The sequence below is a fragment of the Typopeltis vanoorti genome, chromosome 3 (genome assembly GCF_054136105.1).
Source record: "Typopeltis vanoorti isolate ZY-2024b chromosome 3, IOZ_Tvanoo_1.0, whole genome shotgun sequence".
In the NCBI taxonomy this organism is placed as follows: Eukaryota; Metazoa; Arthropoda; class Arachnida; order Uropygi; family Thelyphonidae; genus Typopeltis; species Typopeltis vanoorti.
In genome coordinates, this window is record NC_143551.1 from 33,913,229 (window position 1) to 33,937,773 (window position 24,545).

General features: G+C 38.2%; 1 protein-coding gene across 3 annotated transcripts in view; it reads left to right on the forward strand.

The window, feature by feature from the left end:
• Positions 1-16,958: 16,958 nt before the first annotated feature.
• LOC150108029 (uncharacterized) overlaps positions 16,959-24,545 on the forward strand; it is a 73,689-nt gene continuing 66,102 nt past the window's right edge. For all 3 annotated transcript variants that reach the window (XM_090390582.1, XM_090390583.1, XM_090390585.1), the window contains exon 1: positions 16,959-17,120. The gene's annotated coding sequence lies outside the window, so the exon portion shown is untranslated. The remainder of the gene's footprint in view (positions 17,121-24,545) is intronic.

The following is a 24,545-nucleotide window of genomic DNA, read 5'->3' on the forward strand; positions in this document are numbered from 1 at the left end:
TAATTCTTTTAAGTCTTCATTTGAAAGCGTTTTATCATGGCTCTCTAAGACTTCTGTCACATCTTCAGCTGTAATATTGTACAATCCCACCTCTCGCGCAAGCTTGGTAACATCTTCAATAACATTCTCCTCTTCTAATTCCTCGAAGTCGTGCATAAATGCTGGAAGAAGTTTTCGCCATGCTCCTTTTAAACACTTTGCTGACACGTGGTTCCAAGCTGCCTCGATTGTGTTAATGCCCTTCAAAATATCGAATGACTGCCAACAGTCTTTAGTAGTTTTTCCTGAAGTGTCCACGACTCTTATCATTTCCATAAATGTTATACGGAGGTAATAGGCTTTGAAGATTGATATAATCCCCTGATCCATCGGTTGCAAAAGCGATGTTGTGTTCGTGGGCATATAAACAACCTTGATATCCAATGGTGTTCTTACTTCAGCAAGGTTTTGAGGATGTCCAGGGGCATTATCCAAGAGAAGCAATGCCTTGGCTGGCAAATCATTTTCTTTACAGAAGGGAAGCACGGTAGGACAAAAATAATTTGTGTATCAATCTATAAAAACGTCTTATGTAACCCAAGCTTTCTTGTTCCATTTCCAATAGACTGGCAGCATGGCTTTTAGACCCTTGATGGCGCGTGGTGTCTGTGAATGGTATTCCAACATTGGTTTAAGTTTCAAAGTTCCAGAGACATTTGCATCCAATAAAAGCGTACGTCTATCATTTTGCAGCTTTAAAACCTGGAATGGAATTTTATTCACAGGAAATGAAGGTGCGTGATGGCAATTTTTTCCAGTAGAGCTCAGTCTCATCAATATTAAAAATGAGATCAGGAGGAATTAAGGGGGTGGAAAGAGGGGAAAATAGTTCCACTGCACAAAGGTGGTTCCAATGTTGCTGTTGAAAATTACCGGCCAATCAGCATAACAGGAATCATTATCAAGGTCTTAGAGAAAATAGTCAAGAGGAAAATACAAGATTGGATAGAAGAAAATAGGATACTGTATCGGGGACAGCATGGTTTTGTGAAGGGTAGGTCATCCCTCAGTAACTTGCTCACGTATTATAACACAGTGACGGCTGAACTGGATAGGGGTAATGGGTTTACATGATTCTACTGGACCTTGCTAAGGCCTTTGACAGGATACCACATGGAATTCTAATCAGTAAATTGCAGCATATGGGAATGGACATAGGGTTGGTGAGATGGATAGGAGGGTGGTTGGCGGAGAGATATCAGAGAGTGGTTTACTCAGGAGTAGAGTCCACAAGACGGCCTGTGACTAGTGGTGTGCCACAAGGATCTGTTCTTGGACCACTGCTGTTTAATTTGTTCATAAATGATATAGGAAAGGATCTGAGAGGAACAGTTCATTTGTTTGCGGATGATGCGAAGTTGGGTAGGACAATAGTGAATGCAGATGACGTCAAAATTTTGCAGGATGATTTGGATAGATTGGAGGTCTGGACTAAGGAGAATGGATGTCAATTTAATGTGGCAAAATGTAAGGTTATGCATTTTGGGGTCAAAAGAGTGGCGGCAGTTTACTGCATTGGTGGAACCGTGCTCCAGGAAATTGATGAGGCACGAGATTTAGGAGTGTTGGTGGATAAGGAATTGAAATTTAGGGGACACATTGCAAAAGTGGCCAAATCAGCTCATCAAATCACTTGGTTGCTGAAGAATACGTTGACAAGCAGAGACAAGCAGGTTATTGTTCCTCTGTATCGAGCCTTGATAAGACCCCATCTCGACTACTGTGCTCAGATTTGGTCACCTAGGTTTCTTCTTGATGGGGAGGAGGTGGAGAGGATCCAGAGGCGAGTGACCAAGATGATAGCAGGTCTGTGGAATGAACCGTATGAGAACAGGTTGAGGATTTGTGGGTTGCAAAAATTGGTTGATAGGCAGAGGAGGGGAGATATGATTGAGACATTCAAATTACTGAAGGGTTTCTATAAAATTAATTCAGAAGATATTTTTGAGAACAGGGCTGGTTGTGGGAGGACTAGGGGACATCCATGGAAACTGGGCAAAAGTGTGGTTAGTAAAGGTGTTAGAGCTGGGTTCTTTACTTTTAGAGTAGTGAATGAGTGGAATGCGCTCCCTGAGTCTGTGGTGGATGCTGTGACAGTGAATGAGTTTAAGGCGAGGTATGATAGATACTGTATGAATGTCGAATAGTTGTGATGAATATGATTTGGGGCCTCCCTCGATGAGTCTAATGACTCCCTGGAGTTGCCCGTAATAATAGTAATAGTAATAGTAATAGTAATAACTTCCTTGTTCTACACAGTCTTGAAATTCTTTAGGAAAAGCAGCCGCTGCCGCAACATCTGCACTTGCTCTCGCGATACTGTGGTCTCAGAGAGTATCGCGATACTCTCTCAGACCACAATGGCCCAATACCCATTATCCATAACAAAGAGGAGATAGATATAGCTGTAAACAACCTCACTTACCAAATTAAAAAAGCAGTGCCTTCAGCCACACAAACCACAGTTTTTCATTCCAGTGGTCGGATCCCTGGGGAAATTATGGACCTGATCAGGCTGAAAAACAGAGCCAGAAAGAGGTACCATAACACAAAAGCCCCACAAGATAAAACAACTCTGAATAATTTAAATAGACAAGTCCGGGAAGCTCTACAAAAACATCGAAATCAAGATTGTGAAACCAAACTGAACAATCTGAACCCAGAGGATAACTCCATCTGGAAATTCTTGAGAACCCTCCGCACTAAAAGGCAATTCATACCCCCATTTCAGACCAAGAAAGGAGCACCTCATACTGACCAAGAAAAAGCAAAAGCTTTGGTTGACAATTTGGAAACTCAGTTTAACCCCCTCTTATGAGAATTTAAACAACAGTCTAATCTACAAGATTCACTGCAGTGTCAGGCAGGTTATAACAGAACAAAAGGAGAAGGATGAACCCATCACACCCACCTCTCCAGCAGAAGTTAGAAATAGCATAACCCACTTGAATAACAACAAGGCTCCAGGTTCATACAGAATCACAAACAGAACAATCAAATTACTGACCAGAAAAGCCATTGTTGTGCACCTAGTCAATATTATCAATGCAATAATCAGATTCAAATATTTTCCCTTAGCATGGAAAACGACTGACATCACACCCATCAAAAAGATTGGAAAAAACCCTCAACTCCCCAAAAGCTACAGACCTATCAGCCTACTCTCCAGCCTAGGTAAGGTTGCAGAAAAAGTCATCATTAAAAGGCTTCAATCAGCAATAGATAAACTAGATATTATCCATAATGACCAGTTCGGATTCAGATAAAACCATAGCACCACATATCAGATACACTGACTGGTTGAATTTTCATCACAGGTTTCAACTGGAACCTCCACACTGCTGCGGCCTTTATAGACGCTGCGAAAAGCTTTTGACAAGGTGTGGCACCAGGGTCTTCTCTACAATATCGTCAAATTTAACATGCCAACTAATCTAATAAAAATCATAGATAGTTACCTTAAAGACAGATTCATGCAAGTAAAAATAAATGAAACCTTATCAACCAGACGCAAGATCCTGACAGGTGTGCTGTGGGTTCTTTTCTGGCTCCCCTGCTGTTTTCTATCTACATAGCTGATATTCCACAAAATCCAAGTTCAACAATCACAGCATTATATGTGGATAATACCTCTTTATTAGCAAGATCTCGCGGTACAAAACTAAATATCAAAAGACTCCAAATCAGTATTCACACATTGGAGAAATGGCTGATGGACTGGGGGATCCAAACAAACCCACTGAAGAGTTAAGCCGTCCTGTTCACCAAAAAGAAGTTTCAGATCAAGGAAGACATACACCTGCTATGTGTCAAGATCCCATGGCAGAATGAAGTCAAATACCTCGGTGTCATACTGGACAAAAAACTCCAATTCACCAATAATATAAAACACATAAGCTCAAAGACATCCAAAGCAATCGCCCAGCTCTTCTCCATGATCAACAGAAGAAGTAAACTGGATATCCGGAACAAACTACTCATATACAAGATGGTAATACGCCCAGTCATCACTTACGCATCTCCGACATGGAGCCACACCTCGAACACAAATATTCAAAAACTGCAGAGGATACAGAAGAAATGCCTGAGAATGATTCTGGATGCCCCGTGGTTTATCAGAAACTCCCAGATTCACCGAGAAGTCAACACTCCCTACATCACATCCCTCCTCCATGATCTACAGCAAAGTTCTTCACTAAGACAAACAATCATCCAAACCCACTGATCAAGCAAGCTTCACGCTACAATGAAACAGAATTCTACAAATACAGAAGACCCAAATCAATTTTATACTGAGCTGACCACAGCTAATCTCATTGCCCTTCCTGGGAGAGCTTAACGCTCAATAACTCTCCACTCAAAGAACTCCCCCTCAGACAAAGGGGAATATAAAAATCGTTTATGCTTCACCCATCAAGTCAGCAAAGTTCTGCGTTCTACCTTTCATTAAATGTTGTAAACCGTTAGACTTTTAATTTCGCATATTTCACTAACATCACAGTCAGTTCCTTAGTAAAGTACTTACGTGTTGATCGTGCAATCAAACCGACATTCTAAACCTTTCCAAACGGGCTGCATAGGGTTCTAATTGCCTGATAAATTTAACTTTTACATTCTTGTTTACCCAATTCATGTCTTTGTAGCAATGATCATGTTGGTAACACCCATACAAATGAAGTTCATCACTTCATAAAATCGATTTTTTCATCCTGCAAAAAAGTGAACCATTCAGGAGAACACAACACGTAAAGGCATAATACACTCGCCTCAAACCCTTAGCTGATTTGTTCCTAATTATAAAACAACAAGTCGGACTACTTCCTTTTCGCATCGCTTGGCTAACCTGTCATTTCCATAAAATGATACTCAACTTGTTGAGGATAACAATCTCTCATGTTCATTACTAGAAGTAGTAAGTAGCAGCCTATGAAGATACAACAACGATCAAGCCCATAATACAGGGAGGCTTGACACCATCTTATTAAACAATATACCGCTACCAAGGAATACTACGAGTACGTATTGTACACAAACGAATACTCGTATGTGTACAATTCCATAAGATAATAGATCATCCACAAACTTACTTTGAACACGATGAGGTAGTCAAATCGGATAGACATGTCAGTGCAGTAATAAAAACTGCTGACCTGATTATGCGTTTATATACAAAAATATCGAATATCTAGTCATCAGCAGTTGTATAATCAGAAACTGCTACTGATGTAAGAGTGATTAGAGTGTTTAAAGAATTATGTGGTCAAATAGAAGGGACAGAATCAAAGGGAAGCATACTCATGCTCTACATTTAAGATTCTTTGGTCGAATAAAGATGGTACCACTTTATTAGGTAGATATAACTAACAAACTTGCCCTTCCATGTGACTTTCTTCACAGAGACTTCCAGAGATGCCTGACTAAGCCTTCAAATCAGTATAACATAATAAAAATATAAGAAATATATATCAGAGCTTTCAACTAAATGTGAGTTAGGTGGCCTCATATAGGAAGCTTTCCATTATCATGCACAAAAACAGAAACATTGGTCGTATAAGACAAAAGTTAACAGGCATAATACACTAATCTGCTAGTTTAATTGCATTGTCTATAATTACAATTATTTTTAAACTCACCAATGTCCCCCCTTTCTACACCCATTGTGATAGACAATTCTAGAAATATAATGAACAGTCCTCTCCACTGTTGTTTTCCTGTCATTCTAGAAAATCGTATATGTCATACTCTAATAGTGAGAATGAATCATCAAGGTCTCACTTATTCCAACATTAGAACAAATGTCGCTTAGCAAATACTAGAAATTATCTCTTGTAATTAACAGTGGCGGCTCGTGGCTTGAAATCGTGGGGGTGCTGCAACTTTCGAAATATACATACACACTATACGTGTTTGGATAAAATATCAAAATTATGATAAAAGTTTAAAAAAAATTAAACATGAAAAAGTATATTGTTTATTATCGATAAAATTATACGGTTTGGTATAATTCAAAATTACTTAAACAAAATATATTCTTCTTGTTTTGTTTCATGAAAAAATATTGTTTGTTATCCATAAAATTATACAGTTTAGTATAATTCAAAATTACTTAAAAATAAAATCCATTATCATAACCCCAATAATGTTCTAAAATAAAAACTAACCAAATGCTATGTCTTCAATTGTAATGTCTAAATATTTAAAAGATGAGTAAACACGATAAGCAGATAAGCACTACGAACACTACTACTGACGCAAACTGCATATAAACAACAGTGGAACTGCGCGACGGACAGTGTCGCTTTACGTTAATAGCTCGCATTTCACTGTGCATATGCTTCGCGCGTAGCAAATGTAATTATTCTAGCAATATGACACTGTGGGAAACACATTGCTGCTAGCGTCCTTCGCCCTCGTAAGTTCTACAAGATGGATTTTTATTACTTTTTATACAAAATAAGAGAATTGTATAGGATTGTTGATGATAAAATTAAATATTACAAGCAAATATAAATAAATTAATAAATATATTTATATATCGAGAAAAATTGAAAAATTGGGGGTTCTGCAGTTTTGCAGTGCCTGTGCACGAGCCGCACCTGGTATTTAATATCTCTAGGATAGCTTGTCCCAGGGTAGGCTGGGTGGATAAGGGATCAGTACATTATTGTTGTTGTTGTTGTTGTTGTACGAACGTGCCTCCATACAGTCCGAAGAATCATCGCAGGAGACCCAATCCATCCACGCAATCTATGATACCTCTCCTTGAACCCATTAATAGAAAAATCACTCACAACTGACTCTGAAAACCCATTCCACTCATTCACAACTCTCCAAGCAAAATATCTAATCCTCACAACCCTACTAACCACACCTTTATTCAATTTCTAGAGATGACCACTTGTTCTGGCCCCTCTAGTCAAATGCTATAGCATTTCTCCTGCATCAATCCTATAAAATCTTTAAGTAATTTAAATCTTTCTATCATATCTTCTCGTTTTCGCTTATCAACGAACTTCTGCAATCCATACACCCTCAATCTATTCTCATAAAGAACATTCCACGGATCACTTCTGAATCTTCTGCACCACTTCCTCAACCTCAAGAAACCTAGGAGACCAGACCCGAGCACAATAATCCGGATATGGACGTATCACAGCCTTATAATGAAAAAATAGAGCATCCTTGTCTCTACTTATTAGCATGTTCTTCAATAGCCAAGTAATTTTATGAGCTACCTTAGCTTATTTAGAAATGTGTTCTCTAAACATCCACTCTCTGTCCATCACCACCCCTAAACGGCCAGATTCCCTGGAGTACATTTCCATCAATGTAGTACACAGCTTGTAATCTATTTATCCCAAAATGCGTAACTTTACATCTCCACATTAAACTGATATCCATTATCTTTTGTCCATACTGCCTATTTAAATCATCCTACAAGCTCTCCACATCGCCTTGATTAACTATTACTCTACTTAATTTCTACCATCATCAACAAAAAAAAACTGAATATTTGCTTTCGGGTTATTTCTTTTTATTTTTGTACAAATTACACAATAGTAATCATAGAAATAAACCATGCACCACACCACTACTCACCTGCTTTTGCCTGGATTCTGCTCTTCCATTCACCACTTTTTGATATATGTCCAGGCAGCCACCCTCTTATCCACATAACCATTGTCATATCCATCCACATTGATTCTAATTTAAGTAAAGCAGTTCTAGCAGAATCATTTCCTTTGTCCAACTTAGCTATCATTCTATTATAAAAATTAGTAAATAAGTAAGGCATGACCGACCCTTAACAAAGCCATGTTGCCCTTTATACAGTATAATATTCTTATCCATTCATTCTTCAATTGTTTTTGACTAATTTTACCATTGCTCCTGAGATACTGAGTGGTCTAGAATTTGCTACTGCAGTCTTAGAACGTCCCTTATGCAAAGGAATTATTTTGTCCTCTTCCCACTCCTTTGGAACTCTACCAGAGCTCAGACTTAAATAGCCTAGTCAGAGGCATTGGAAGTTCTCTTGCACATTCTCGCAAAACCGGAGCTGGTATCCCATCTAATCCCACAGCTATATTTTCAACTGTGGGATTAGATTAATCTATATTTACAGTTTGCAATATCCTAAGAATCTCCAATTCATCCGCCTCGGTTTCCAAAATAAGTCTCTGTCACATATGTCACAGCAGTAACCTCACTTGGATGATATACACTTGCAAATTGCTCACTCAGAAACTGAACTGTTTTATCTACTTCTGTTACCTCATTAAAATTAATCTTTCATAATCATTCGTCCTCTTAACACATAACGAAAGCTCTCTTTGGAATTTTCTTTGGCCTACTTGGCTAGATTCTTCTCGTAATCTGAATTTGCCTTCTTTTTCATTCTGGTCACCTTTCTTATGTCACCCTTGTACTCTTCATGAGTTTGCTGGTCACCTTTCTCATTACATATCCTCCATGGCCTTTTCTTCTTCCGGAGTTAATGCTTATTGAGACTACTCATCTATCTAAAGCCTACCTGATTAACCCTCCTTACCTTAGGTATACAATTTAATAGTGTTTCCTGTAAATGTTCCTTAACTATTTTCATACACCACTGACATCCTTCCCTTGCAGGGTTTTATGCCATGGCACAGATTCAAGCTTCCTCCTAGGCTCGTCATAATCACGTGCCTTGTAATTCCACATATACCCTTCTTGACAGAATATTCCTCATGTTTTACAATCTCCCAAGGCAAGAACACATGATCACTTTCACCAATCGGAGCCAATATAATCATCTGGATTATCGATAGATCATCCGATCCTAGAATGAGGTGCAATAATCTTGCACTCTGAGTTCCTTCCATACTACTACTCATTACTGCCTCTAGTAATTATTTCTTAGCAGGTGTATAAACTCGATTTCCTTCCTGCCATGTGATCTTTCTTCCTTCCAGTCTATATCTCCATAGTTGAAGTCCCCCATAATGATCACTTGATTGCACTCGTTGATCTAATTTGCTAATGCAAGTCTTCGAGATCATGCCTGAAACCCCCAGATCTTTTTCAACAACCAACTGCATATTTTCTCTTATTGGCTTTGATCTCACACCAGACTGCTTCAAATAAACAGCTACCCTCCAGCCTATCGCCTATTATTTTTTTGATACAATTCATCCGATGTCATCAGCAGTATCCTTCCCCATCCTATCGTCTGTGTTTTCCTGAAAATACTAAACCCTTCACATTCTATCCTAGCTACATTATCTGCTGTTAGCTAATTTTAACTAACTACTGCCTATAACTTTTGGTAAGGTTGCATTAACCAATACCAAAAACTCTTCCCTCATGTTCCTGATACTTCTGGCATTAATATATGAAAACTACAGCATTCCTTAAGGCCGCTAATCATCTTCCTGAAAAATGATTAGCGGTATAACTGCAAAACCTATTCGATATTTTTGCTTGAGAGACTAGATTCCGAAAATTGGTCATTCTCACACTCACTCATCTCATGGGTCACTTCACACCCACCCACCCACACACACACACACACAAAAAAAAAACTGCTTCCTCCCTAATTGCTTATGTTTTCCTGAATTTGCTTCAGCAAAGCTCTCACTAGACATCTAACACCAAAGCCATTTAGATACATCTCACTAACTAACAAGTCGATTTGAATCCCAATGTAAGCATGGATCTTTAGGTGATATATGAAGTTCACTGCAAGCCGTTACATCTACCAGTTAGGAGATGTTGCTTGAAAATCTTTAATATTCTATCTGTGGAACAGAGGCTTAAGAACGTATTTGCATTGGGTCACTTATCAAGGCATTCTGATGTCAGAACGGCGCCAGTGACAGAATATTTTATGAATTACAACACTAAAAAAAGGCGCTTAGATACAAATTTGCCAAGGGCGCTAAAAGCCTAGCTATACTATTACTCAAGAATAGGATTTCAAGATTTATTATTTGTACGGGCACTTCCATGAGGTCCTGAGACTCATCGTGGGACACCGAAACAATCAATACAATATCTGTTGTACCTCTCCTTGAAACCATTAACAGACAAAGTACTCACAACGGACTTAGACAACCTATTCCATTCATTCACCACTCTCCAAACGAAAAATCTATAAAGTCCTCACATCCTTGCTAACCACAGACTTTCTCAATTTCTTGGTATGACCTCTTGTTCTGGTCTTATAATCAAGTACTGAAATACTTTCTTGAAATAATTCCGATGTCCGCGTGGTTAGCCGAGGGGTTACGCGCTCTGCAACTATATGCCTGGGAAAGGAGTGTCCTGGGTTCGATTCCCGTCCTTGACGTGAGGAGCTTAAGGATCTTTCTCAGACGTAGCCAAGTTAGCTAGTCTTGGCTGTGGACTGCAGGGTTTTTCTCCACACTTTATTTTGGGTTTTTCCTCCCTCAAGCAGGCTAACCAGTCTTAAGAACACAATGCTTCACAGACAATTACCCATGGTTGAGCGTGGGGTTAACGACCCCACCTCGTCGTGAGCTATGAAACCCAATAACGGGAGGCCAAGGCCCTACATGGGGCTAGTACCAATAGCAGAGCAAAAAATAAATAAAATCCATTTATCCATTAACTTTTTAACCTACAGCCCACTCACATCTTAATCATTTCCTCCAGATCCTCTCCACCACTTCCTCATTTCCAAGAAACCCAGGTTACCAGATCCAAGCACAATAACCATATGTGGTCTTTTCGTACCAAGACTTCATAAAGTAATAAAATTATAACTTCCTTATCTTTTTGTTAGTGTGTTCTCTTACGAGCTACAGCTACCATTTGCAATACTCCCTCTGAAATTCAAATATCTCTCAGTACCCCAAATTTCTATCTTCACCAAAATGCATAACTTTACATTTTTCCACATTAAAATGATATCTGTTATCTTTTGCCCATACTATCATCCCATATAAATCACCTGAATGCTCTCTAATTATGATACTCTTCTCATACCTACAAAACAACCATTATAGTATAGTCTTTCGTGAACAGAAGCGCATAACAAATGAGTAAAAATTAGAATATTGCCATTTCTGATTTGGATGCAGCCTAATTTTAGTCTCTATTTATCTTTTCAGAGTAGTAGTAGTTCATGTTTGTTCAATGATCCAATTCTAGTGCATAGCTTCCTCAACCTGCTTGGCTGGTCTGTTTGATCGAGTGGAAAGCGTATCCGCTTTCCAGCCAATAGGCTGCAGGTTCGAATCCCGCCATAGGCATGTATGTTTGTGACTGTCCTACTAACTCTTTGTGGAAAGGACATCTGCGACCCTACCACTTCTAGAAGAAGGCTTCACTCCCCAAAACGCTATGGGGTATGGAAGTGACCATATGACGTCAGATGTGAATAACTTGAATAACTAACTTACTCAATGTCCTATTTGCACCCCCCCCCTCTTAAACGCTTGTACTGAGCCTTTAAGCTCTTGGGTGAATCTGCATAGTGTGTGATTTTGCAGTGTGATAGTTACACCACTGTGTCCTTTTATACACATCAATCATGCCTTTACCTCAGTGCCACATTTACGCATTAGCTAGAAAAGCTTCAGATTGCCTTACATTTACTCAGAGGCGTAGCTAGGGATGGGCGGAGAGAGCGGTCCTCCCCGGGCGGTACTTTGAACCTTTTTGAACTTTTGTAGTTAATTCTAAAATACAGTCTCGAGAACTCATTTCCAATTAGTATAATGCTACTGCGAATTTTCCTTACAATTGCTGTAAGTGTTGCTAGTTGTGAGAGGAGTTTTTCTAAATAAAATAGATTAAGAATTACCTATATTATTATGAAATAGACTTCGCCAATGTCATCGATGATTTTGCTAACAGAAAAGCAAGAAAAATAACATTTTAGAATGTTGAAATTAAAGTTTTACTTCAAAAATAAACATGGCGTTTTAATTTATTTCCCTATACGTCGCTTTGGCTTTTTGTAGTATTTTTGGTATGTATTGAGAGGGGGGGCAAACTCAGGGACCGCCCCGGGTGGCAAAAGCTCTAGCTACCCCACTGCATGATTTACTTCTACATTCTTTACACAGAATTGTTTCTGTTTCCAGTTCTTATGCATATCAGCGTTCACCTATCACCAATCTCTCTCTACATCTCTGAATAACCACTTCCCATATTATATATTATATAAATGAAAATCATTAGTTTTCCTCATTTTGTTTTCGTTTAAATCATTAAAAAACCTCACAAACTGAGTCTTCTCATTGAAGTATTCTCGGTGAATCTTTTCTTGTTCTTAATAGTAGCGCCTCCGTAGCGCAATTGGAAGAACGACGGTACGTTCCGGAAACTCGGGTTTTTTCATCCCGAATACAGACAAATCGGCCTTTAGGACACACGCAACTTACAGGGGAAAAAAATACTAGTGTGGTGTGCAGTAGATGGCGTTGGTGTAGATGATGGAGACGGGGAGTTGTAGAGTAGGTGCCTTCCTCCGATGATTCTTTGGACTCCTTGGAGGTGTCACGAAATATTATTAATAATAATTAACTCACTGCTATCTAATCTTGGTAGCACAATCAGAATCTTTCCTTTATCATCCCTTTTTCGTTTGTGTTTTCAACAACCTTTTCATATACTCACTCACATAATCCTTATAATCATTCAAATTATTTGTATTCAGTATTAAACTTTCTTTCACTCCCTTTTACGTTAGCATAGAGCCAGGGACACGCCAATAGTGTCCGATGCCTGTGTGCGAAACTTTAGTTGGCGCCCCTATACCCCCCCCCCCAATAAAAAAATCACTTTATAAAAACGTATCAGTGAGTTAAAATGAAATACGAAATACATTAATATAAGTTAATTGAACAGAAAGCAGAAATTAGAAAAAAAATGTATAAAAAAACGATAAACATACAAGAAGGGTACAAAAACAACAAAAATAATTTGAAGGGAAAAAAATAAAGTAAATAAATAATAAGATAAATAAATAATAGTAACAGGAATATATCAAACATTGTTGGGTAAAGAAATAGTTAAATAAATATTTAAACAGAAAGAAAAATCACTTAGTGAATTGAATTTTTCTAGTTTTCATTAATGAAAATTCTCGAATAATATCATGTATATCAAGTTGATCCAAAACATCTGACTCTACATATAATAGCAAGAGTTGAAAGTCTGTCTTGTACCATTGTGGAGCGCAAGTATTTTTTAATAATTTTAAGTTTAGAAAAGTACCGTTCCGCAGATGCTACAGATACCGGTAATGACAAAAGAATCCGAAGAGCAATTGTAAAGTTTGGATTAACTGTGATTAAGTCGTTTAAATAAATATACTGAATTATCTGATAGATATATATATATATATATAAAATTTTAAAAAAATCGTTTTTAAAATTAGAAATAAATTGTTGACAGTGTAAAATTTCTTCGCCTAAATCGTCTGTGTCAATGTCTCAATGATTCTCAGGTGTTAATTTTTGTCGTAACTTTTTACAAGATAATAAATATTCTTTATTTCGTGTGAAGTACTTAACAAATACAAAAACTGAAATGAATTCATATGTTCTTTTAATAAAGTAAATCTTTCCTTCAAAGATTGTAATATTTGATCTATTATGCAGAGAAAAAAATATTACTGTAAATGAAATTTCAGGATCTATACTATATTTTCATTTTCGTGTTCGTAATCAAATTATTATTATTATTATTATTATTTTAACGGTGTCTCCATGGAGTCAAAAGACTCATCGCGGGAGACCCGACATTGACACACTAACCATTATTTACACAATACCTGTCATACCTCTCCTTAAATTCATTCACAGTTGAAGCATTCACAACCAGTTCTGGCAAAGCATTCCACCCATTCACAACCCTCCAGGTAAAAAATCTAGTCCTAACACCCTTGTTAACCACACTCTTACACAATCTCCAGGGATGGCCCCTCGTTCTCTCACATCCTGCACTGGTCTTAAGAATATCATCGGTATCAATCCTGTAAAATCCCTTTAACAATTTAAATACCTCTATCATATCTCCTCTCCTACGTCTATCAGCTAGTTTTTGGAGCCCACAGATCATCAATCTATCCTCATAGGGAACATCCCACAGACCTGCAACAATCTTTGTAACCCGCCTCTGAATCCTCTCTATCACTTCCGCATCACCAAGTAATCCTGGCGACCAGATCTGTGCACAATAGTCCAAATGCGGCCTTATTAATGCCTTATAGAGTGGAACAATAACTTCCCTATCCCTGCTTGTTAGTGTGTTCCTCAACAACCATGTAATTTGATGTGATGTTTTGGCAATCTTTGCAATATGCCCTTTAAACTTAAGTTCTCTGTCCACAATAACTCCCAAGTCTCTTGTCTCATCAACTTCCTGCAGTTCAGTTCCGTTAATATAGTAAACAGCATGCGATGTCATCCTCCCGAAGTGCATCACCTTACACTTAGCCACGTTGAACTGACAGCCATTTACCTCAGTCCATACCGTCAGCCTATTTAAGTCATCCTGTAAAATATCCACATCATTTGAATTGATTATCGCTCTTCCCAATTTTGCATCATCAGCAAACAAATGGATATTTCCATTCAAGGTATTTCCAATATCATTGATGTACAAATTAAACAATAGAGGACCAAGAACTGAGCCCTGAGGTACACCACTAGTCACTTGCCTTTTCCTGGACTCAGCTCCTCCGTAAACCACTCTTTGATATCTGTCCACCAGCCATCCTTTAATTCAAATCACCATCTTCGGATCAAAACCCATTTGCTCTAATTTATGTAACAGAGTTCCATGTGGAATCCTGTCAAAAGCCTTTGCAAAGTCAAGCAGTATCACTGAGTAAGGATTTCCTTTATCCAACTCCACTGTCACTTTATTATAGAACGTAAGCAAATTACTTAGGCAAGACCTATCCTTCACAAAACCATGTTGCCCCTTATAAAGTATCATATTGCTGTCCACCCAGTTCTGAATTCTAATTTTAACTAATTTCTCCAAAATCTTAACCACCACTCCAGATATATTGATTGGTCTATAATTTCTATAATTTAGAGCCTCCCTTGTGCAATGGAACTATTTTCCCCTCTTTCCACTCTATTGGCACTTTACCAGAACTCAGGCTTAAATTAAACATCCTGGTTAGAGGAGTTGCTAATTCTCTTGCACATTCTCGTAACACATGGGCCGATATGCCATCTAACCCAATGGCAGTGTTAGCATTAAGGTTCTTTAATATATTAAGCACCTCAATTTCATCTATCTCTATACTCTCATCAGTCAATGGCACATCTGACACTGCACTATCACTACGAAGATGGTACACTTTTGCGAAATGATCACTAAGCAACTCAACTATTTGATTAGCTTCAGTAATTTCCTTACCATCAACCCTTTTTAAAGTAATCTTTCCATGGATATTCTTCCTTTTACTAGCCATATAGCGAAATAACTCTTTAGGGTTTCTTTTGGATTCATCAGCTAGCTTCCTCTCATAATTAGCTTTGGCTTTCCTTACCATACAGGTTACTCTCTTTGCCTGTACCTTATATTGCTCATTGGAACGCTCATCACCTTTTTCTTTATACGTCTTCCACAACCTTTTCTTTATCTGCAACTCCTGTTTAATAGTATTAGTCATCCATTTTACTCCTACTTGATTTCTCCTTCTGACTCTGGGAATACAGTCTGATACAGCTTTCTTCAAATACTCCTTGAGAATCTCCCACGCACCATCAACATCTCTCCCCTTGAATTTCTCATGCCATAATACAGCTGAAAGCTGACTTCTCAGCTTGCCATAATCACCAGCCTTGTAATTCCACATATACCCATTCTTAATAGAATATTCAGCACGTCTTTCAATCTCCCAGGTCAACACCACATGATCGCTTTCCTCAAGTGGAGACATTGTAACTAAATTACTTATTGATATGTTCTCCGATGTTATGACCAGATCTAACACTCTAGAATCTCTTGTCCCTTCCATCACATGCTGTCTCAGGTAATTATCTCTTAACAATTGTATAAACTCCATTTCCTTTGTTCCTTGTGACCATTCCTTCCCCCAATCTATGTCCCCAAAGTTAAAAGACCCCATAATAATTACTTGACCTTTACTCATCGTGCTAATTTGCCAATACATGCTATCTACATTCTCCCTTATTCCCCTTGGATTATAGCAACAACCAATTACATATTTCGCCTTGTTAATCTCTATCTCACACCAAACAGCCTTAGTCGTCTTAGTGGTCTACTACTACAAAATACAGATTCTGCATCAAATTTTGCTGCGATTAATTTTAGCTTTCTACAATTTCTTTGAAAGTTTCATCAGACCTATAATCATTTAAAACTTGATTTAGATCATTCAGTGCATCTAAAGTAAGTTGGAGATTCATAGATGAAGTATTTTGCTGTATTATTTTATGTCAGCAAAATTATTTTATGTCAACAAAATACTGCAGTATTTTGCTGACAAAATTCACTTTATTTAAAATATCATACCAAATCTTTGACGCCTTTACTATTCTGACGCCTGTGTGCGTCGCACACATTGCACAAATGTATGGCCAGCGCGTCCCTGCATAGAGCCTTAGTTCCATCTGGAATCGAACCGTAAAATATATTTTCTATACTCTTTCATAAACAGTGTTTTGACCGATTTAACACTCATCACTTTATCTTGCGGTGAGTCCGTTTACGTAGTTCCAGTATACGATTTAGGAATAATTAACTTTATAAAATATATACAACATAATTTTTGTGCATTAATAGTGCAGATGCAGATTGAATAAGTGTGTGGTTATATTTAACGTGCATATCAAAACGTCGCCACGCCATTTTATTTTCGTACTATGGAATTGTGGGATGTACATTCTGTGCTGTGCACTACGGTATTATAGAATGATGTGAAATAGTGCGTCTGCGCTGTCAAGACAAGCGTGTGTTGTCATGTACATTACTTGTCATTTTTTATGGTATTGAAAACTGTCTGAAATACTGTATGTTAATTAATGACGGAAAGTATCGATTATACTGAGCAATGTTTTTAGTGATGTTTTAGATGACTTCATAGGGTAAGTTAACTAAATATAAATAATGTTTCTTAAAAACACTGTTTATGACAACATAACAGTTGTCAAGCACGTTTCGATATACAGTGTTCAGATAAAAAAAAAAAAATTAAGAAAGTCAGAAACATTAATATTTATGTTCTTATATTTTTTCTGTTACAGAGTTAAATCACTTGAAATAGTTATATTTAGTTTCGGTTATTTGCCTGTTCTGAAAATTGTCCTCTGTGCTGCTCTTGCAATTATTTTTTATTTATTTTTATAAAGTAACTTGATTATTTTTATATCGGATTTATATAAATTGATGCAAATAGAGAAATCTTTAGTTTTATCATTGCGGCTTATTTTCAATAGAGATCGCAGTACTTGCTGTGCTTTTCATAAAGGTATTAATCTATTATTACTTTTACTAGCGATCTCAGTAAGTTAGCACTCGTTCATTTTTTTTTTAATTCTTTAACGCTACCGACACTAACCCTCCAATAAAATGAAAAGTTAAATTTTCATTTTATTGGAGTATTTATTAATTTAAATCATTAATTAGCAAGCGAAGTTGGTCGATTGGTAGAGCCTCTGCTATTAATCGCTCGCAAAAACTTAATCAAGTTTGAGTGCGGTTAGTAGTTGAAAGGAGATCAATCGTTCAGTGTTGGCACACTCTCCCTCGATGAGTCTTTGGACTCCCTGGAGGTGTCACATAATAATAATTTATTATATTTTATAAATTTATTGCAGGTTATCGTAGGAGGTACACACTATTGCACACACAATGTTCATCCAACTGTAATTTAAACTGATTCAATGTGTCTACATTCACAACACACTCAGGCAATGCATTCCACTCGCCACTCTCCATGCAAAGAACCTGTCCTTATTCCTCTGCTCAGACCCTCCTTATATAGTTTCCAACAGTCGCCTCTTGTTCTACCCCCCCTCCTATTCTATGAAAAATGTCTTCATTGTCAACCTGATAACAACCCCTGACTCATGTGTCTTAATCGTATCCCCCCCCCCATAGAATCGACTGGAAAGGCACCAAGTCCATACACTGCACCAAAACTTGGTTTGAGAGGAAATTTAAAGAAGCATTTGAAATGATTAAACAAAATCCAAACCTGAACAAAAATGACAGACTATTCATTCCAAGAATGTGGAGGATCCATCTGCATCCATTATAGCAACCAAAACAAGCCTAGAAGAAAATCTCAATACAAGAGGACTTTAGGAATGTTTATTGTAGTTCTGTTTGTAATTTTTATTTTATTTTATTTCACTTTTTTTTTCTCACTAGAGGTCAGGCTAGATAACAGATTGATAAGCAGCTTAGATTCATTTTACCTTTGTAGAGTACAAAAGTATGTAGCTTGTTTTCTTATGCATATGTATTTTTCTGATGATGACCTCGGTACAGGGATCGAAACATCAATTGCTACTTTCTTAGTATGAAGTGAACTATTTATTTTAACACGTGTGTTTTGTCTTCCTAAATTCTTAACCATGAATGCTTAACACCATATAACCTTAAAAGAAAGAATCATAACCCCTCTATTTCTGCATGTCAGGATCCTCTGCATCAGAGCCATTATCTGATGTTATGTCTTCACAACTTGTGCAATGTGGCCCCTGGATTTCAGGCCCTTGTCCGCCATCACTCCTAGATCTCTCATCTCCTCTACTTCCTTTAAAGTTTCCCCACCAAGTGTATACTTTGCATCCCACCATTGCTTACCAAATCTCAAAACCTTACACTTTGTTACATTGAACTCATAGTTCCACTTATCCTCCCATTCATGCAATCTATTCAGATCCTCTTGTAAGGCCATAACATCTTGACTCTGCATTATTCTCCCCAGTTTTGCATCATCTGCAAACAGCTGCATATCACTAGTTAAAAACCCATCCCAATATCAATAACATACAAATTGAATAGCAATGGTCCCAAAACTGAGCCCTCTAGTACACCACTAGTGACCTTTCTCTTTTGGGATACTTCATCCCCATATACAGCTTTCTGATACCTATCTGACAGCCAGTCACTGATCCAACTCAGAAGTCTGTTATCTAACCCCATCTGTTTCAATTTATTTACCAGCTTGTCATGTTGCAATTTATCAAAAGCTTTTGCAAAATCGAAGTACACCACTGTATATGCATCTCCCCTGTTCAAGGTAGTCACCTTGTTATAGTACATAAGTTAGTGAAACATGATCTCCCTTAATAAACCCATGCTGATTACCACAGAGTATACTGCTGTTATCAACCCATTTCTCTATCCTACCTCTCACCGCTTTATCACCACTTTTATTCAGTGGAACAATTTTACCCTCCTTCCACTCCCTTGGAACCTGTACTTTTGCAAGACTTTTATTAAACAGACATGCCAATTCCCTGGAACATTCCCTTAAGATTGAGATAGATCTTCTCAATCTTTCCTCATCCTATCACCTTATTGACATCAAGTTTATTTATTTCCTCAAATACCTCCTGCTCACTCACAATTAAGCCATTCTCTCCTATGTCCTCTACACTTAAGTTCTTCATGATTCCATCCTGATTGGGATGAAACAACCTTATAAATTGATCACTGAATACTTTGACACTATTATACTTTTATAATAGTCTTAATTATGGAAACACCCCACAGAAATTATTATTACCCAAGACCGCATTGGAGTCAAAGACTCATCTAGGAGGTCCTTTTATCATACACACAGCTCACTAAGAGTGTGCATTAAACACACTCTCAGGCAAGGCATTCCAATCATTTACATGAAAAAAAAACCTATTTCTCACACCCTCTTTATACAGTTTCCAGAGATGACCTCTGGTTCTCCCCTGATCTCCCACTATTTTCTGTAGAAACTCTCCAGCATTGATCCTATAACAATCCCTTACTAACTTGTAGGTCTCTATCATATCTCCCCCTCTTCCTCCTGTCCACCAGACTCTGCAAGTTGCATCTTCTCAATCTTTCCTCATACTCGACATTCTAGAGGTTGGAAACTACCTTAGTCAGTCACCTCTGGACCCTTTCCAACATCTCTTCGTCCTTCTGAAAGCCAGGTGACCAAATCTGGGCACAGTAGTCCATGTGTGGCCTAATCAAAGCCTTATACAACAGAAAAAGAATCTCCCTACTTCTACAAGTCAGTGTCCTCCACATCATTCCCAGAAGCCTTTGTGTTGTCTTCTTCACAATTTTGGCTATGTGTCGCCTAAATTTCAAATCCTTACCACTCTCACCTTTAGATCTCTTATTTCCTCCACCTCCGACAACATATCCTTACCAAGCATAAATGTTGCATCCCATTTTTGTTTTCCAAATTTTAAAACTTAGGGCACATTTTGCAACATTGAACTCGCATCCCCATTCCCGTGCCCAATCACTCAATTTATTCAAGTCTTCTTGTAAGGCCACGACATCTTCTCTACTCTTCGTGGTTCGTCCCAACCTTTGCATCATCCATAAACAACTGAATATCTCCTTTCACCAATATTATTAATATACAAGTTAAACAGCAATGGCCTTAAAACAGACCTCTGAGGGTGTGTTTTAAGGTCATTGCAGACCCACTAGTAACTTTCCTTTTCCTGGATATCGCTCCCCCATACACAACTTGTTGATACTACCTATCAGATAGCCAGTCTCCAATCCAATGCACCAATCTAATATCCAACCCCATCCGCTCTAGTTTAACTATCAATTTATCATGCGGTAATCTATCAAAAGCCTTTGCGAAATCTAAATATATTACTGTGTATCCTTCCCTCTGTCCATGGAAGCAGTCACCTTATTGTAATAAGTAAGTAAATTACTAAAACATGACCTCCCTTTAGCAAATTTATGCTGTCCAAAGATAATACCATTGTTGTCAACCCAATTCTAGATCCTAGTTCTCACAAGCTTCTCCAACAACTTAACTACAACACCTGACACATAGATAGGCTATAGTTTGATGCTTGAGTTCTATCACCTCCTTTATGAAGTGGCTCAATAGAAGTAGCGAGACTCATATTAAAAAAATATGTCAAGGCTGGTGTCAACTCCTTGGCACATTCCTTCAGAATATGTAGTGATATATTATCAAGTCCCACAGCCTTATTTACATCTGGTTTGCTCAACTCCTCATACACCTCTTGCTACTTACAGTCAGTCTCTCTTCCCCATCATCAACTGCTCTCAATCTCTCCATGAAGTTACATTCACTGAAAGGCCTTTATGAACTGCTCATTAACCCCTTAACATACAAAGACTTCTATGACACGTCTTTTGTTTATTGCACCAAAATTGATTTTGAATTTTGGTTTCACATATAAATACAACCAAATATAGACGCTAGACAATCTTGTGCCTATTTCCTTTCAGCCGAGAAAAGTGCCAATGGCGTGTATTGGCTATTTCGTTTGCATTTGCACAAATTCATCATTATTTGAAAAATAATGATGAATTTTAATTTGATCCAGCAAATCACCCTCATCCAAAACTTGCCCAAAAAATTGGCAGAAAAACGACCACTTTCTGATTTTTAATTATGATAGAAAAAATAAGGGTATGACAGTGAGTGTAAACAAAATGAAAGAGCGTGTGTTGTATGGAGATTCCCTAGTAAGAGGTGTGCTAGTTGAGAGTTTAACAAAATCGTACCAACCCGGTGCGACCGTAAAGAATGTAAGCGAGTCAATTAGAATGCAAAAGCAGCGGTTGAAGGAACTGATAGTGGTAGCGGGTACAGATGATTTGAAAAGAAACAAAAAGGCTGAGTGAGGATGTGAAGAAATTGCTTGCGGTAGCAAAAGAAAAGAGTGAGAGAGTTAGGATGGTGAGTCTGTTGCCACGGCATGAGAGTGAAGAGTATAGAAGGAGGGCCATAATTGCTAATGACTTTATGCGTGAATTATGTTTGAGTGGTGTGGAATGAGTTCGATGGGCAAAAGGATTTATATAAAATGGATGGATTACATTTGAATGGATTTAGTGTGTGGAGACTTGAAAAGGTGTTGTCGAATGTGGTGAAAGTAAATGTACAGAACCAGGGAAACTAGAGTTATTAAGGGGGTGGGAAGTAGATATGCAGATTTTAGGGAGACAGTTGAGTGTGTGAATGTGTGTAATATGCCCAAGCGAGTAGGAAAGACCACAAATCAGAATGGGATAGTTAGTATAAGGCATCAAAATAGGGATGGGACATATCGGCTTCTTCAGTTCATGTATACAAATGCCAGAAGTATTAGGAACGAGAAGGAAGAATTTTTGGCCATGGTTGGCACTTCCAGACCACAGGTTATTGGCATTAGTGAAACATGGCTGACAGAAGATGACACAGCTAGTGGAATTGAATGTGAGGGGTATGGTGTGTTCAGGAGAGACAGGGAGAATAAAATGGGGGGAGGTGTGTTATTGATGATAGCGGATGAGCTACAGCCAAGGAGAATAGAAGTGGAACCACAGGATAGAGATAAGAGCACATTTAAGGCTATTTGGTGTGAGATTGAAACTAGCAGAACAAAATATACAGTTGGGTGCTGCTATAGACCAGGTGATGGAATAGATGGTGGAGATGTATGCATAAGCAAATAGAAGAAATAAGTGGAAGGAGGGTAATTATTATGGAGATTTCAACTCTGGTAACATTGATTGGAAGGAGGAGAGGACACATGGGAGGAAGGAATTGGATTTTATGCGGTTATTAAGGGATAATTATCTGCGACAGCATGTAATGGAAAATGCTAGGGGTCAGAGAGTGCTTGATCTAGTAATTGCATCTGAGTATTTGACTGTAACGAATATGACCACGTTGCCACCAATTGGTGAGAGCAATCATAGGGTCTTGACTTGGGAGGTGGCTAAAGGTGTGGAATTTACAATTAAGACAGGGTACATGTGGAATTATCGGGCTGGTAAGTATGACGAGCTTAGAAGATTGATTGGTGCAGTGCCATGGCATGTAAAACTGCAATGGCTAGAAGTTGACAGTGCATGGTAGGCGGTTAAGAAGTGTTTGCATGAAGCAATGGCTGACTGTATACCTAGAGTCTGAATAATAAATCAAGTAGGAGTTAAATGGATGAATAACACCATTAAGGTTGAGCTGCAAAAAAGAAACAACTATGGAGGAAATTTAGAGAAAGGTGACCGGCAGACACATGAACAGTATAAAGCCCAAGCCAGAAGGGTAACGAGTGTGATAAGAAAAGCAAAAAAGGATTACGAAAAAAAATTGGCCATGCAAGCTAAAGACAATCCTAAACAGTTTTTTCGATATGTTGCAAGTAGAAGAAAAAATGTATATGGCAGAATGATTTTAAAGAATGCCGATGGTAAGGAGGTAACTGAATCAGTTGATATAGTTGAATTACTGAGCGAGCACTTTGCAAGAGTATATCATCCAGGTGGTGACATTGCAGAAATGAATGAACCAAAAGTTTATATGGGAATTGTGGTGAATGAGGTGGAGGTGAATAGTCTATTACAAAACTCTCAATGTCAATACATCTGTGGGATTGGATGGTATACAGCTCATGTTGTACGTGAAGGGGCTAAAGAATTGTCAGTACCTTTGACCATACTGTTTAATCTGAGTCTTGGGTCTGGGTTAGTCCCGAAGGGGTGGAAAGAGGGGAAAATAGTTCCACTGCATAAAGGAGGTTCCAAGACTTCTGTTGTAAATTACCTACCGATTAGCATATCAGGAATCGTTATCAAGGTCTTGGAGAAACTAGTCAAGAGAAGAATACAGGATTGGATAGATGAAAATGGGATACTGTATGGGGGGGGACAACATGGTTTTGTGAAGGGTAGATCATGCCTCAGTAATTTGCTCACATTTTATGACACAGTAATGACTGAACTGGATAAGGGTAATGGGTTTTCAGTGATTCTACTGGACCTTGCCAAGGCCTTTGATAGTATACCACATGGAAGTCTAATCAGTAAACTGGAGCAGATGGGGATGGATATAGGGTTGGTGAGATGGATAGGAGGGTGGTTGGTGGAGAGATACCAGAGAGTGGTTTATTCAGGAGTGGAGTCCAAAAGACGGCTTGTGACTAGTGGTGTGCCGCAGGGTTCTGTTCTTGGACCACTACTTTTCAATTTGTTCATTAACGATATAGGAAAGGATCTGAGAGGAAGTGTTCACTTGTTTGCTGATGATGCAAAGTTGGGTAGAGCAATTGTGAGTACACAGGATATCAAAATTTTGCAGAATGATTTGGATAGTTTGGAGGACTGGGCTAGGGAAAATGGATGTCAATTTAATGTGGCAAAGTGTAAGGTTATGCATTTTGGAGTGAAAAGATTAGCAGCAGTATATCACATTGGTGAATCGTACTCCAGGAGATTGATGAGGCCAGGGATTTGGGAGTGTTGGTGGATAGGGAGTTGAAGTTTAGGGGGCACATTGCAAAAGTGGCTAAAACAGCTCATTA